This window comes from Scyliorhinus torazame, chromosome 4 (genome assembly GCF_047496885.1).
Source record: "Scyliorhinus torazame isolate Kashiwa2021f chromosome 4, sScyTor2.1, whole genome shotgun sequence".
NCBI lineage: Eukaryota > Metazoa > Chordata > Chondrichthyes > Carcharhiniformes > Scyliorhinidae > Scyliorhinus > Scyliorhinus torazame.
Genome location: NC_092710.1, coordinates 236689465 through 236706693, shown reverse-complemented (window position 1 = coordinate 236706693; position 17229 = coordinate 236689465). Strand labels below are relative to the sequence as shown.

Genomic DNA, 17229 nt, shown 5'->3' with positions numbered 1-17229 from the left:
GCAGCGGCGGCGGCGGCGCGTGCGTCAGACAGGGAGAGAGAGCGCGCGTGTCAGCAGCAGCTGAATGTCAACAAAAAATGAAACCAAGTGAGAGTGAGTGAGTGAGAGAGAGGGAGGGAAGGAAGAGGAGGAGAAGAGGCGGCGCTGCACGGCACAGGGAGGGGGGCTTGCTCCGTGCTCTCTTTCTCTCTCTCACTCAGTTCAAGATTGCAAGCTCTTCACCTCCACGTTGTGGAGAGAGAAGCAACTAATTGGAAAACATAACCCAAAGACGCTGCCCTCCCCTTCCCCAACATATTCAAAACAAGCCAGCAGCCACGCCGATTCAGCTCAACTCAGCTTCCCTCCGCCGGTGGCCAGGCTCGTTTTGGAAAGCTCCTGGCACACAGGATCATGATGTATTTGTTTTGAACTTGGAGCTGGCTTGAACATAGTCGAAAGTTACCAGGGTAAGGAGAATGCAATTTGTTTATTTTTTTTAAGGTGGTGGGGTGGGGGAAGTGTTCATGACCTCTGTGATCCAAGTAACTGTACCGATGTGATTTGCTGTGCAGAAAGAGAGCAGCCAGAGCAGCCTCGCTGACGAGCATGGTTGCTGATTGTTGGTTCGAGCTGTCACGATGCGGACATGCTGAATAGAATTGGAGCTCAGTCCAAGTCGAGGCCTTGACCGAGCTCTAAGCAGCAGCGAAAGGCATCAACAGCCTGCCGCCTTTTAGCCTTGGCATCTCGCTCCAGAATCTGGCTGACACAATGGCATTCTGCACTGATCTGCTCATGTTTTGTCTTTTAATGGTTTGTTGCAAAGTCACATCTCAAAGCATCGTGATGTGAACATGCAAGCATTTGCACGTTTAAGCATACAATATGTTTGGAAGTGGCAACAACTAGACAAGTGACGAGGCAGTTGTGAAATAATATCCAGTATCCAGTGTGTTTTTTTTTACAGTGGATAATGCAACAAACAGCCGACGATGCAGTACTTGTGACTATGCATTCTTTGTGATATATAGATCTATATATAGCGAATGTGTTCGTAAGTCTTCTCGCAATGTTTACACGAAAAGGATAGTTTGTCCCAGTAAATAATTTTATTTCCCCCTTCTCAACAGTGGCGTTGAGTAACAGTAGAAAATCCTAAATCAATCCAGTTTGTATACTGAAATTGGAAAACGATAGGCCAAAAGTCTACGTGGTGTCCAGTTTTCTCAATGAAAATGCATGTTATTGTTGAGTGCGCGACCGAGATAATTTCTGAGCGCTCTGGATAGGGTAGTAGGTTTCATACTTTCGTTGCAACTTGGACCATCTTAAAAAATGCTGGGGTTTTTGGAAATTCTGCAAATTTGCAAACGAGCTAGAGCTTGTTTTGATAATAGGATCAGCACCGTGAGCAAATATTGTGGATATTGTTTCCTGCACATGCTCTTGAACGGTGACGGTGGAGAATTCTAAGCATAGCGCCAGTGCACTGATTGAAAGATTATTTTAAAAATCTCAAGAATATCCTGCCACCGCTCTTTTAAACAGCATAATGTGTTGCGCTTCCAATGTATCGGTTTTACGACAATTTCCATGCACTCAGAGCTGTTGTTGAGCGAAATGCGCTATTCTGACAAAGGAATACGTTTCATCGTATTCGTGTTTATGCGCCCTTGTGGAACTAGAGACACATTGATAAGAACAGTGATGTGTAAATGACCTGGTGCCTGTCATCTTGCCGCTACTAACCTAGATTTGAGATGACGCTACTGTACAATTAAATACTTTATTGAAACTGTATGATTTTAAAGAAATGATTTATCTGCAAGGAAGGACGTTTTTCTGTGTCCTTTATATAATTGGGAAGTTGTGGAAGAGTAAGTATGACTTTGGGCAATATTTAGAGTCAGGATTGTTTACAGTCCAAGCTTTTGGCTTCATGGTCTTGGCTGAGGTCCCAGTGTTGCAGAATAGATCCAATTCGGCTATGTTCTCAAACTACCCCTTGTCCAAGATAACCATGGAATAAATAAGATTTTTGACATTGCTTGAAACAATTAAGATACTTAGATAATGGTATTAAAATAAACTTCTGTATTTACCTCCTCTCGAGTTTCGTCAGAATCCATTTAGCTATGCTTATCAGAATAAGAAATGAATTCCCCCATAAAGACGAAACTCTAAATGAATGGGTATCTTCGGGTCATGTGATATAAAGCTTAAGTGAATCAGCTCCTAACCTGCTCCTAACATCCCCAAATTTTGGCGGAGGTTCAAAATCAGGCAACTGTATTAGAAGATGCTGCTGTACATTAATATTTTGGTTCAACCAAGAATACCTCCCATTCATAATCTTGCTTTTAAATAAATCATTAAATATGATCCCAATAATTACATTAACTCCTCCTATACTTATATGACTAATGGACTTTTACACAAAAACGGTTGAAGGGCTGCATTGTAATTTACATGTTTACATTCCAAAATACCAAGACAAGACTGGTTCTATCTAAGGACCATAAGTGAATATTTAATATAAAACAGATACCGGGCATAAATTTGAAAGCTAACAGCCATTTTAAGAAAATATACACAGGATTAAGCAAATTGCTCACATTTAAGAGAGCAGCCAATGTTGGAAAAATAAACATTTAGATTCTTCAGGATAACGTTTCTGATAATCTAGCCCACCAGAAATCTGTTTCTTTCAGATAATGACTTCCCTAGTGTTAATAACTTTTTTTTGCTTTTATTTCGGAATGTCACCATTAAAAAAAACCTTTATACTGTCTGTCATTGCTCAACGTTGCCATGCAATGTTATTCTCCACCTACCCACTCCACCTAAATAAGTATTACAATTGCAAAACATTTGAAAATGTAACTGAAGGTGCATTGAAATAACAAGCTCGGAATATCTTATGTGAGATCGAAACTGAAACTCCTTCATGTTTAATTATATTTCCTATTTTATTACCTCAAAACGCCGCAAACTAAATGTCAGGTCGACACTTCTTATTTAATACGAAATCTAAGCACCTGAGGAATATAGCCTTACAATTTTTCATACACACAAGTCGGTGATTATGTGTATGGGAATGTCTAAGGGAAAAGGTAGTTTCTCATTTCTGCAAAGATTTGTTTTTTTCGGCTTAAGTCCACGCTTTATATTTTGTTTGGATTGCTGGGAGGCAGACATCAGTATGAACCTGTTCCAATCATCCGGATTATCTTCAAGGTATCGACACACAGACATTGTTTTAGGACAAACTGAACGGACACACTCGGTGTAAATAAGAGCCATTAAACATAGCCGTGAATAGGTGCCGAACAAGGGCGCTGCTAATCGCCTTTTGTGCAGCCGAGTAATTGCCTGGTGTGGTATTGTTTACTAAGCTGTGGTTTTAACGTAATCCCACTCCGCCGTGATGAAGAGCGAGCGGCCTGCCGGTTGCCACTGGAGTTGTGTGGACGGCAATGCCCTCTTGTTATTTGTGCGCAGTGCCGAGTTGCTCCGACTGTTTGTGTGTGTGTGCGGTGACCGCGCGTCAGCACTTTCAGGAGCCCTGCCTGTGCACTTCTGGTGCTGACTCACCTGCGCACAGACCAAAACGTGACGCGTGCCCCCCCCCCCCCCCCCCCGAGTCATCCCAACCCACTCACCGGCTGCTCTGATTGACAAGCCGCCGCCACCACTCAGCAGCGCCACAGCGCCTCCGTGGAAGAGGGTCACCCGAGCCAATGGGCGCCGGGGCTGGCTGGGCGGATGGAACGCGGGGTGCGCTGCAGTCATTGTTGGCAGCGTTCGGACGCGATTGTCGCAGCGCTCACCGCCCCCGGGGCAGGCGCCGGGCAGCGCCGCGCCCGCTCGCTCCCTCCCTCGCTGCAGCCACCGAGGAGCAGCGAGAGCCTGTCCGATAGCAGCCCGCTCAAAAATACATAAATAAAGCAATGAGTGTACACGACCGGGGAGGTCAGAGCTGATCTCTGGTTTCCGCCACTGAGTAACCAACGGGTGACTCATCAGCATTGTTGTTGCTGATAACATTGATGAAACGCTCGGTTGCATCCCCATCAGTTGCTGGTGAAAGGTCGGAAAATATTAGAGCACTATCGATCGGCTTCTTTGCCGACCAGATCTCATCTTTTGTGCGTTGATCTAAGTTCGTGGGCAACCCAGACTGCACAGTCGCGTTTTGGTAAAATAAAGTGTGATTCTGGCTTCCTTTTGTTCCCTTTAAATAAAAAATGGTCACCTCAAAGGTGTTCAAACAGAATTACATATTGTGATAATTCTTTGAAATATTACCTGCTGATCCACTGAAGCCTCAAAGGGCTCATTCAAGATCCAACATCAACATGCTGTGTTACATATCTTCCACAGTGACTCACTTTTTGCAGCTATAATTCACACCAGCTGGGTGTAATGCAGAAAAGTAAATGAGCATAAGAAAATATGGAATTAGAAGAGGTTTTAATTATCAACCCGTATAATACAAGCCATAGCGCAGTGATGACACAATTGGTTCCGAGTCAAAAGATTGTGGATTCATGTTCCACTGGAAAGCCTGCCAAAGTAGCACAGCCGGAGTGTTGACAGAGATGCCATCTTTGGGATGCAATGTTAAATCAAGGAAGGCCCTGTCTTGTCTTCTTGGATGGATAAGAGATCATATCTTGAAGGGTAATTAAGTTTTCCCTGGCATCCTTGTCAGTGTTGATCCCTCAACAAAAACTGATTGCTATTGTGACACTTTGCTATATTAAGTTGGCTGCCTACATTACAGCAGTGACTACACTTCAAAAGTACTTAATTGGCTGCAAAGGACTTTGTGACATCCTGAGGTCATGAAAGGATCTAGATAAATATAATTTTCACTTAGTCCCTCTACTCTTCTGAATCTGTCTTTTGAATTCTTCCTTTCATTCTATTTTCAGTGGCAGAGTTTTTGGCTGTCTTAGCTGTACACTCACTCCTTTCTAACTTGCTACCTCTTCACCTTCAAAAGAATTCTCAAAACTAATTTGTTTATTCTTACAGTTGGTCTCCTTTGTAGCTGCTGGATAACCATTGTTTGCTTCTAAAGTGCCTTTTGAGCTCAGGTTGCCAACCATCAAGGATTGTACTGCATCTCCAGGAATTTGAGATTAATTTACTGGGTGCAAGTAATGTAGGAGAAAATACTAGACATTAAAAATTGTGTACTAATTTTCTTTGAGAATCTTTCATTTATTAGCTTTAAAAATATCAGAAATTTGGAGCCAAGGGTGTTTGACTGGACAAAGCAGATGGAGACAAGAAGTTATGCGATGTGTCCCTTCAGGAAAATGACAATGCAAATTGCCAACCACAACATTTTAAGATGTTAAAATACTTTATAAACAGAAGTTGTTTTTTATATTACTATCCATGCTATTGTGGACTTTATATTGCATTCATTTAGCCTCTTAAGCGATTTCCAAGATAAACAAGCTCATCATTAAGCCTTTCTAGTGGCTTCTCTGCACAGATGAGACACTCTCTCTTAGAATTGGCCACAGAGGTACTTTTGAGTGATAAAATACAGAGCAATAACAAAAACAGTGCCCTACTATTCCCTGGTCAAACAATAGCATATTTAATTTGCACATCATTATTAGTAAATTACCAATTTATGGTGAGAATTTCTTAGCCTTATGAAAATGGCATCTCCCTTGTTTAATTTACAGATGAATCACAAATTAAACTTGTTGCGTTAAGTTATGACTAAGTATAGGATCTATTTAATAATGAAGTTTAGTCCCTCTCTAAAATCCTCCAATATTGCTAAATTATCAGTCTGCTGATCCAACCTCTTTGTACTGAGTGATCAGAAATTTCCCCCAATTATATAATGGGAAGACTGAAACCATCGTTTTATTGGTCCTCGCTCTGAACAACGTTCTCCAGCTACCAAAGCCATCCATTTCCCAGGCAACAGTTTGAGATGAAGTCACAACCAAGACCCCGCGATGAGCTTCCCAACACATCTGCAACATCACTGAAAATGCCTATTTCCACCTCTGTAGCATTGCCCAACCCACTCTGATTCAGCGCTGAAACACTCATTCATGCCTTTGTTGCCTCTGGACTTGACTATTCCAATGCACCCTTGGCTGGTCTCTGACATCTACCTTCTATAAACCTATGGTCATCCAAAACATTACTGCCTGTGCCTTAACTCGCATAAACCCTGTTTCCCCCATAGTGGACTGCACCAGTTCAAGAAGGCAGCTCACTACCACCTTTTCAAGGGCAACATGGCCAATAAATGCTGGCCTAGCAAGCGACATCCACACCCCCGTGAAGGAATAAATAAAAAAACCTCTGTGCTCACTGATCTACATTGCCTCCCAGTCAAGCAACATCTTGATTTTAAAACACTCATCCTTGTTTTCAAATCCTTCCCTCTCTCTGAAATCTTCTCCAGCCCCATGACTGTCTGAAATAACTCTGCTCCTCCCATTCTGGCCTCGTGAGCATTCCCAATTTTAATTGCTCCACAATTGCTGGGTGTGCCTTTAGTTTCCTAGGCTCTCAGCTCTGGAATAAGCTTTCCTGGAGGAGAGATTGCAGACAATGGTGTTTCATGCTGCATCTCCTGTCCTTGCAGGGATGGTATAGGCTACATGTCTGGAAGGTATTGTCGAAAGAGCCTTTTGTGAATTACTTCACTGCACCTTGTAAATGGTGCATACTGCTGCCACTCTGTGTCGATGTTGGGGGAGTGAATGTTTAAAGTGGAGCTTGGGGTGCTAATTAAGTGGGCTGCTTTGTCCTCGGTGGTGTCAAGCTTCTTGAGTGTTTTTAGAGCTACACTTTGGTTATAAGATATGAATGGTAAGACAGATTTATTTTATCCTTCATTTTTGACACACACACAAATATTAAGTTATTAACTCTTGGGGTAACCATGTCCCTGTTTTGCAGATTTTGTTCTTCAGAAAGTTGCTTGTGTAATCTTTTTCTGTTGTTGTCCCAGGTATGCAAAGTGCAGACTTTGTTTGCACTGAGTGCTGAATTTGGTGCTTTTTGAGTGCGATAGTGAGAGTTTGGTGACCGAGGGAGTGCTGAATTTGGTGCATTTGAGTGCGATAGTGAGAGTTTGGTGACCGAGGGAGTGCTGAATTTGGTGCTTTTTGAGTGCGATAGTGAGAGTTTGGTGACCGAGGGAGTTAGGTGAGGAGGGAGTAAGGTGCTCCTTTCATTTTGTTTCCGACATTTCCGCAAAGAGTGCGAAGAGAGCCAGGAGTTTACAGGAAGTGTAGCTGACTGGGAGCAGAGTCGAAGGGCGGAGATCTAGTTAGTCCACACAGCAGCTATATTCTTTAAGGTAAGAGGGGATGGAGGCTAGGCCAGTTACATGCTCCTCCTGTAGGATGTGGGTGGTGAGGGATACCACCGGTGTCCCCACTGACTATACCTGCGGGAAGTGCACCCAACTTCAGCTCCTCAAAGACCGTGTTAGGGAACTGGAGCTGAAGCTGGATGAACTTCGGATCATCCGGGAGGCAGAGGGGGTGATTGAGAAGAGTTACAGGGAGGTAACCACACCCAAGGTACAGGACAAGAATAGCTGGGTTACAGTCAGGGGGAAAAAAACAAACAGGCAGACAGTGCAGGGATCCCTCGTGGCCGTTCCCCTTCAAAACAAGTATACCGTTTTGGATGCTGTTGGGGGGGATGACCTACCGGGGGAAGGCCCTAGCGGTCAGGTCTCTGGCACGGAGTCTGGCTCTGGGGCTCAGAAGGGAAGGGGGGAGAATAGAAAAGCAATAGTTGTAGGAGATTCAATGGTTAGGGGAATAGATAGGAGATTCTGTGGTCGCGAGCGAGACTCCCGGAAGGTATGTTGCCTCCCGGATGCCAGGGCCAGGGATGTCTCGGATCGTGTCTTCAGGATCCTTAAGGGGGAGGGGGAGCAGCCAGAAGTCGTGGTGCACATTGGTACCAACGACATAGGTAGGAAAAGGGGTGTGGAGGTAATAAACAAGTTTAGGGAGTTAGGCTGGAAGTTGAAAGCCAGGACAGACAGAGTTGTCATCTCTGGTTTGTTGCCGGTGCCACGTGATAGCGAGGCTAGGAATAGGGAGAGAGTGCAGTTGAACACGTGGCTGCAGGAATGGTGTAGGAGGGAGGGCTTCAGGTATTTGGATAATTGGAGCGCATTCTGGGGAAGGTGGGACCTGTACAAGCAGGACGGGTTGCATCTGAACCAGAGGGGCACCAATATCCTGGGAGGGAGGTTTTCTAGTACTCTTCGGGAGGGTTTAAACTAATTTGGCAGGGGAATGGGAACCGGATTTGTAGTCCAGCAACTAAGGTAGCCGATATTCAGGACGCCAAAGCATGTAATGAGGCAGTGGGGAAGGGAACACTGACAAAGGAGAGTATTTGCAGGCACGGAGATGGGTTGCAGTGTGTATACTTCAACGCAAGAAGCATGAGGAATAAGGTGGGTGAACTTAAGGCATGGATCGGTACTTGGGACTACGATGTGGTGGCCATCACGGAAACTTGGATAGAAGAGGGGCAGAAATGGTTGTTGGAGGTCCCTGGTTATAGATGTTTCAATAAGATTAGGGAGGGTGGTAAAAGAGGTGGGGGGGTGGCATTATTAATTAGAGAGAGTATAACAGCTGCAGAAAGGCAGTTCGAGGAGTATCACCCTATTGAGGTAGTATGGGTTGAAGTCAGAAATAGGAAAGGAGCAGTCACCTTGTTAGGAGTTTTCTATAGGCCCCCCAATAGTAACAGAGATGTGGAGGAACAGATTGGGAAACAGATTTTGGAAAGGTGCAGAAGTCATAGGGTAGTCGTCATGGGCGACTTTAACTTCCCAAATATTGAGTGGAAACTCTTTAGATCAAATAGTTTGGATGGGGTGGTGTTTGTGCAGTGTGTCCAGGAAGCTTTTCTAACACAGTATGTAGATTGTCCGACCAGAGGAGGGGCAATATTGGATTTAGTACTGGGTAATGAGCCAGGGCAAGTGATAGATTTGTTAGTGGGGGAGCATTTTGGAGATAGTGACCACAATTCTGTGACTTTCACTTTAGTAATGGAGAGGGATAGGTACGTGCAACAGGGCAAGGTTTACAATTGGGGGAAGGGTAAATACGATGTTGTCAGACAAGAATTGAAGTGCATAAGTTGGGAACATAGGCTGGCAGGGAAGGACACAAGTGAAATGTGGAACTTGTTCAAGGAACAGGTGCTACGTGTCCTTGATATGTATGTCCCTGTCAGGCAGGGAAGAGATGGTCGAGTGAGGGAACCATGGTTGACAAGAGAGGTTGAATGTCTTGTTAAGAGGAAAAAGGTGACTTATGTAAGGCTGAGGAAACAAGGTTCAGACAGGGCATTGGAGGGATACAAGATAGCCAGGAGGGAACTGAAGAAAGGGATTAGGAGAGCTAAGAGAGGGCATGAACAATCTTTGGCGGGTAGGATCAAGGAAAACCCCAAGGCCTTTTACACATATGTGAGAAATATGAGAATGACTCGAGCGAGGGTAGGTCCGATCAAGGACAGTAGCGGGAGATTGTGTATTGAGTCTGAAGAGATAGGAGAGGTCTTGAATGAGTATTTTTCTTCTGTATTTACAAATGAGAGGGGCGATATTGTTGGAGAGGACAGTGTGAAACAGATTGGTAAGCTCGAGGAAATACTTGTCAGGAAGGAAGATGTGTTGGGCATTTTGAAAAACTTGAGGATAGACAAGTCCCCCGGGCCTGACGGGATATATCCAAGGATTCTATGGGAAGCAAGAGATGAAATTGCAGAGCCGTTGGCAATGATCTTTTCGTCCTCACTGTCAACAGGGGTGGTAACCAGGGGATTGGAGAGTGGCGAATGTCGTGCCCCTGTTCAAAAAAGGAACTAGGGATAACCCTGGGAATTACAGGCCAGTTAGTCTTACTTCGGTGGTAGGCAAAGTAATGGAAAGGGTACTGAAGGATAGGATTTCTGAGCATCTGGAAAGACACTGCTTGATTCGGGATAGTCAGCACGGATTTGTGAGGGGTAGGTCTTGCCTTACAAATCTTATTGAATTCTTTGAGGAGGTGACCAAGCATGTGGATGAAGGTAAAGCAGTGGATGTAGTGTACATGGATTTTAGTAAGGCATTTGATAAAGTTCCCCATGGTAGGCTTATGCAGAAAGTAAGGAGGCATGGGATAGTGGGAAATTTGGCCAGTTGGATAACGAACTGGCTAACCGATAGAAGTCAGAGAGTGGTGGTGGATGGCAAATATTCAGCCTGGATCCCAGTTACCAGTGGCGTACCGCAGGGATCAGTTCTGGGTCCTCTGCTGTTTGTGATTTTCATTAATGACTTGGATGAGGGAGTTGAAGGGTGGGTCAGTACATTTGCAGACGATACGAAGATTGGTGGAGTTGTGGATAGTAAGGAGGGCTGTTGTCGGCTGCAAAGAGACATAGATAGGATGCAGAGCTGGGCTGAGAAGTGGCAGATGGAGTTTAACCCTGAAAAGTGTGAGGTTGTCCATTTTGGAAGGACAAATATGAATGCGGAATATAGGGTTAACGGTAGAGTTCTTGGCAATGTGGAGGAGCAGAGAGATCTTGGGGTCTATGTTCATACATCTTTGAAAGTTGCCACTCAAGTGGATAGAGCTGTGAAGAAGGCCTATGGTGTGCTCGCGTTCATTGACAGAGGGATTGAATTTAAGAGCCGTGAGGTGATGATGCAGCTGTACAAAACTTTGGTAAGGCCACATTTGGAGTACTGTGTACAGTTCTGGTCGCCTCATTTTAGGAAGGATGTGGAAGCTCTGGAAAAGGTGCAAAGAAGATTTACCAGGATGTTGCCTGGAATGGAGAGTAGGTCTTACGAGGAAAGGTTGAGGGTGCTAGGCCTTTTCTCATTAGAGCGGAGAAGGATGAGGGGCGACTTGATAGAGGTTTATAAGATGATCAGGGGAATAGATAGAGTAGACAGTCAGAGACTTTTTCCCCGGGTGGAACAAACCATTACAAGGGGACATAAATTTAAGGTGAAAGGTGGAAGATATAGGAGGGATATCAGAGGTAGGTTCTTTACCCAGAGAGTAGTGGGGGCATGGAATGCACTGCCTGTGGAAGTAGTTGAGTCGGAAACATTAGGGACCTTCAAGCAGCTATTGGATAGGTACATGGATGACGGTAAAATGATATAGTGTAGATTTATTTGTTCTTGAGGGCAGCACGGTAGCATTGTGGATAGCGCAATTGCTTCACAGCTCCATGGTCCCAGGTTCGATTCCGGCTTGGGTCATTGTCTGTGCGGAGTCTGCACGTCCTCCCCGTGTCTGCGTGGGTTTCCTCCGGGTGCTCCGGTTTCCTCCCACAGTCCAAAGATGTGCGGGTTAGGTGAATTGGCCAATGATAAATTGCCCTTAATGTCCAAATTGCCCTTGGTGTTGGGTGGAGGTGTTGAGTTTGGGTATGGTGCTCTTTCCAAGAGCCGGTGCAGACTCAAAGGGCCGAATGGCCTCCTTCTGCACTGTAAATTCAATGATAATCTATGATTAATCTAGGACAAAGGTTCGGCACAACATCGTGGGCCGAAGGGCCTGTTCTGTGCTGTATTTTCTATGTTTTCTATGTTCTATGTTCTATGTTTGCAGTTTTGGTGTGTAGTTTCCCTTTGTATTTTGTAACTCTATTCTTATGGTTCTTTCTCAGCACAAAGTTCATGTTATGCTTACATTCTAGCACTCTTGAACATCTTCAGCTTCATTACCACTCTATCCATGTCCCCCTCCTTTCCCTTCCTGTCCCTCCTGAGAATGTTATAACTCGGAATATTAAGTTCCTAGTCCCCTTTTCCACTACCGCTACAATATCGTTGTTAATGTTTGGCTGTCGGATGAAGACAGGAATGAACTTGGTTATGATGATGGCCACAAACAAATAGCTTGCCGAAACCTATTGTCTAACATTCATGTAAATAACTGGGACCGGATTCTCCGTTTCTTAGACTCAGGGCTGGATTCTACGATATGCAGAGTAAGTGCTGACGCCAGTGTGGGAACAGTGGCGTTTACGCCAGAAAAAACAGTGCAAAAGCTGCACCGATCCTCCGTCCGGTGGGGAGCTAGCAGCCACACAGTGTAAAGCCCCCAGCTTTACATGCGGATATGGTTGGAGAATTTCCGGGTCCATGGTCGCGCATGTGCACGGTGGCGGCTGCGACGTGCAACATGGTGCCGGCCGCATGTGGACCCGGTCTGCCAAAAACTGCCCCCTGTAACTAGCCTCGCCACCCCCGGACCACCTCCCACCAGTCCCCGACGAAGGCCCTCCTGCCGGGGAAGACTCCCCCCACCCCAACTGTGGTGGCATTGGACTTAGTCTGCAGCGGCTACGTGGGTTCCACGGAAAAAATGGATGTGTTCCACGCTGTCGGGAACTCGCCGTATCGGGGGAGGGCCTCAGGTGACGTCTTGAGGATGTTCTGATGGCATACTCGAAGAGGGTGTGGAGCATCACAAAAGCCTCCCCCAATTTCGTAGCAAACGGGAATTCTCCGGCCGATCGCCGAACACGATTTCGGTGTCAGCAACCGGATAATCCCGCCCTAATTGTTGACGCCAATGGAGAATACGTGGATGTTTACGACAGAAAAATTGGCGCTGCACCGGGACTGATTCCCCTACCATTGAGGGGCTAGCACCGGTGTCGCAAGGAACACACTCGGTTCCATTGAAACATGGTGCGGGATATGCCGAGTCCATGATCGACACTCGGGAGGCTGACAAGCTGCATCCGCACGTATACATTACACTCCCCACACACACTTATCCAAGCCGAAAAGATGGCACTTGTGCTGAAGTGCGCCCATACAGCTGATGGGTCGTTTGGGGCCATAGGGCACCCGGGGGTATACCTATATGACCCATAGCATCAGGTTCAAAGTGGGCTGTTAGCGGTGTGCGCAGCTGCATGGCTGCCTTGCCAGCTGTGGAAATGATGTTCCGTGTCCATCCACCCTGACCCCACAGCTCACCCCCTGGCCACCCTCCACTACTCCCCCTGGCCAGGCAGAAACCCCCACGCCAGCGGCACACTATGGCTATGTTGGACACTTTACGTACCTGCTTTCTCTCCCTCAACAGCTGCCATGCCGGTTTCACGATTTTTAAAAGCACGAGTGAACCATGCCATCGTGAACTCGGCCCATCGGAGGTGGAGAATTGTGGAGGCCCTGGAGAGTACTGGGCCGGGCCCGCTAATGATATTCAAACGGTGCCTACAGTATGTGCGGAGTGAAACGCATTGATGTGGTTTTTGAGGTGACATAGAATCGCAATTTGGCGTCAAATCAGCATTTTGGCATCCGAAGCTACTCTCCACTAAATCGCACTTCCCGATTTCGCCGTCGGCAAATGGAGAATCCCGCCACTGGTGTCTGGCTGAATTATTAATGGGCACCTGGTCTTACAAAACAATACTCCTGTAAAGCATTAGAAGAAAAGAAGGGATAACAGTAAGTGGAAAAGAGAAATCTATAAAGGTCATTCAGCTTTCGGAGATGGAAGTTGAACCCATCAATTAGGGATATGTAACAGCTACTGCTGATAAACTGTAAAATATTTGGTGGCGAGCGTTGACTTACCAGTAATAAATTTAAGATAACATCTTGCAGGTAGTCTTTCATAACCTAAGGACTAATATTAACGCTGTCACAGTATATCAGTTCATCCTTTATGTAGTCACATAGAATATTGTGAACAACAAGTGTTGCAGCAGTGAAGGGCTTAATAAAGACAGGATTTATTTGATACTTTCCTGATAGAGATTTCTAGAATGCAATTTTCTAATTTTGCATTATTATGCACACATTAGAAATTTGGTTATAGGTAGGACACAATATTTTGTTTTGAAAATATTTTTATTGGAATTTTTGCATTTAATATCAAAACGTTGCAGAACAATATAAAAACAATAATAACCAAAATGATAACACCAGCAAAAGTATCACAAGCTGCCACCGCGTCTATAACATTAGGTACCGCTTCTATCATTTCCTTCATAATTTACATTAGTGTACATCATACCAATTTTTTAAAAGGTTGGGATTTCTAACATTTAATAATAAGAATTATACACAACTTTACATACAAAGAACAAAGAAATGTACAGCACAGGAACAGGCCCTTCGGCCCTCCAAGCCCGTGCCGACCATACTGCCCGACTAAACTACAATAAAGAACAAACGCATTTAACATTCCCGCCAGGACTCTTTACGTTGTTTATGATTACTTTTGTTTTGCGGTGGGGGGGGGGGGGGGGGGAGGGGGAGGGCAGGCCTGTTCCCCCCTTGGGTTCTCGAGGATGGTCTGCCTTCCCATTTGACACGTGTGGGAGAGATCTGTGTCCCCTTCTGCGAATTACCTTCCCGTTTCCTCTTGCTTAGCGCAAGCTCCTTTTCATCCAGACAATGCTCCCAGCCCCCCTTCTTCCTATCTCCCATCTTCCCCACCGTCCCCCAGTTGCCTATCTGCTCCCCTTCTCCCTTAGTTAGTTGCTGGTCTGAAGGGAACTGCTGACTTCCAGCCGAGCAGTCCCTGCTTGGCAATCAGTGAGACGAAGGCCAGGGTGCCCGTCCCCTTCCCAGTCCAGAGCCCTAGATGCTCATGACATCCGATGACTTCCACAGATGAGCAAGGCTCCATCTCGGTCCCCCACAACCCTGGACATGGCCTCAAAAAAGACCGTCCAGAACTCCGAGCCTGGGGCAGGTTTAGCACAGTGAGCTAAATCACTGGCTTGTAATGCAGAACTCAGCAAGCAGCGTGGGCTTAATTCCCGTACCAGCCTCCCCGAACAGGTGCTGGAATGTGGCGACTAGGGGCTTTTCCCAGTAACTTCATTGAAGCCTACTTGTGACAATAAGTGATTATTATTATTATTATTACATGTGTTTGTGTTTGGCCGGGCCCCCCTGATTCCACTCGCACTTATCCTTCACTTCCGGAAAGAACACACTCATGCCTGTCTTAGTAAGGTACGCTCTGTGCACTACCTTGAGCTGCATCAGGTTTAGCCCGGTGCAAGAGGAGGTGGAGTTAATCCTGTGTAGCGCCTCGATCCAGAGACCTACTTCTATCTCCTTGACCAGCTCCTCCCATTTCCGTCTGATCTCATCCACTGGGGTCCTGACCTTTTCTATGAGTCATACGTAGATGCTGCCATATTTGTCATCCCGTAACCAGCCCAGCCCTACCATTGTGTCCAGAAATGTGTGCCCGGGTCTCTGGGGGAAAGTTTTATCTCCTTGCAGAGAATGTCACGCAGCTGCAGGTATCTGAACTCGTTCCTTTTCAGGAGTTGGAGCCTCTCTGAGAGTTTCCCCAGGGTTGCCAGTCTATCGTCCATGTACATGTCCTTCACTCTCAGTGGCGTCTATCCTTGTCGGTGTGAACCAATGGTTGTTGCAGATAGAGGTCTCTGTGCACCTTTCGCCAAGCTTGAAATGGTGCCTGAATGGTTCAATGTCCATAGTGTGCCCACTACCACCGGGCTCCTGGTGTGTGTGTATGGGGGGGCCGGGAGTGGCGCGGTGGCTAGCACTTGGAGAGCCCGTGTAGGAGGCATCCTGCATTCGGACGCAGTCTGCCTCCCGTTCCTTTAGCCACTCACCTGCTCCTTGATTGCTGCCCAGTGGTAGAATAGGAGGTTTGGTAGGGCCCGGCCTTTCATATGTCGCCCTTGCTGTAGGTTGGTCTTACGTATCCTAGGAACTCTCTCCCCATCCAGATGAAGGCCATGATTAACTTGTCGACCCTCATGAGGAATTATTTGGGGATGAAGATCGGGAATGATTTGTACATATGAAGAAGAATCTAGGCAGCGCATTCATTTTGACCGTCTATACCCTTCCTCTAGCGAAAGGGTGAGTGAGTCCCATCTATCAGGTCCTTCTTCACCTCCTCCACCAGACTGGAGAGGTTCCATTTGTGGAGCCTCATCCAGATGTTGGCCACCCAGATACCTGAACTTGGTTTGGGTCACTTTACCAGTAGTTCTTCCAGCTCGCTCCTTCCTCTCAGGGTTTAGAGCATAGAGCATAGAACATACAGTGCAGAAGGAGGCCATTCGTCCCATAGAGTCTGCACCGACCCACTTAAGCCCTCACTTCCACCCTATCCCGTCAATCCAATAACCCCTCCTAACCTTTTTGGTCACTAAGGGCAATTTATCATAGCCAGTCCACCTAACCTGCACGTCTTTGGACTGTGGGAGGAAACCGGAGCACCCGGAGGAAACCCACGCAGACACGGAGAGAACGTGCAGACTCCGCACAGACAGTGACCCTGCGGGGAATCGAACCTGGGACCCTGGCGCTGTGAAGCCACAGTGCTATCCACTTGTGCTACCGTGCTGCCCTAACTTTACTGGGAAGATTTAACTCTTTCCCAGGTTGAGTTTGTAACCTGAGAAGGCACCAACCTCCCTAAGGAGTCCTGTTATCCTTCCCATGCAAACTAGGGGTTTGACACGTAGAGAAGCAGGTCATCCACATAAAGTGAGACTTTATGCTGTCTGCCCCCTTTCCGAATGCCCATCCATCATTTTGCCGATCTAAGGGCGATGGCCAGTGGTTTGATCACCAGTACGAACAGTAGCGGGGATAGTGGGCAATCTGCCTCATTCCCCTGTGCAGCTAAAACAGTTCGGAGCTGGTGGCATACATCTAAATGCTCGCCGTAGGAGCGCTGTACAGGAGCTTCACCTACACGGTGAACCCTGCTCCAAACCCAAACCTTTCAAGAACCTCCATGAGGTACCTTCATTCTACTCGATCAAAGGCTTTCTCACCTCTGGTGTCCTCTCCTCAGATGGGATCATTATTACATTCAGCAGACGTCTGATGTTCGCTGTTAGTTGTCTGTACTTCACAAACCCGGTCTGATTTTCTGCGATCACTTCTGGCAGACAGCTCTCCAGGTGCCTCGCCAGCGCTTTCGCTAGGACTTTTGCATCACTGTTTAGCAGCAAGAAGTCTTACAACACCAGGTTAAAGCCCAACAGGTTTGTTTCGAATCTCATTATCATAAGCTTTCGGAGCGCAGCTCCTTCCTCAGGTGAGGAAGTGTCGCGCAGTCGGTGACGGCCATGGCTGAGGGTCTCAACAGAATGTCCGACTCACTGGGGGATGTGACCGTATCAGGCTGACCTTGATGAGATGCTGTGGGACATTTCATGCTCACAGATGCG

At 46.4% G+C, this 17229-nt stretch overlaps 1 protein-coding gene across 2 annotated transcripts in view; it reads left to right on the top strand.

Annotated features, from left to right (window-relative positions):
* bach2b (BTB and CNC homology 1, basic leucine zipper transcription factor 2b) overlaps positions 1-17229 on the top strand; it is a 402051-nt gene continuing 384822 nt past the window's right edge. For both annotated transcript variants that reach the window (XM_072499499.1, XM_072499498.1), the window contains exon 1: positions 1-449. The gene's annotated coding sequence lies outside the window, so the exon portion shown is untranslated. The remainder of the gene's footprint in view (positions 450-17229) is intronic.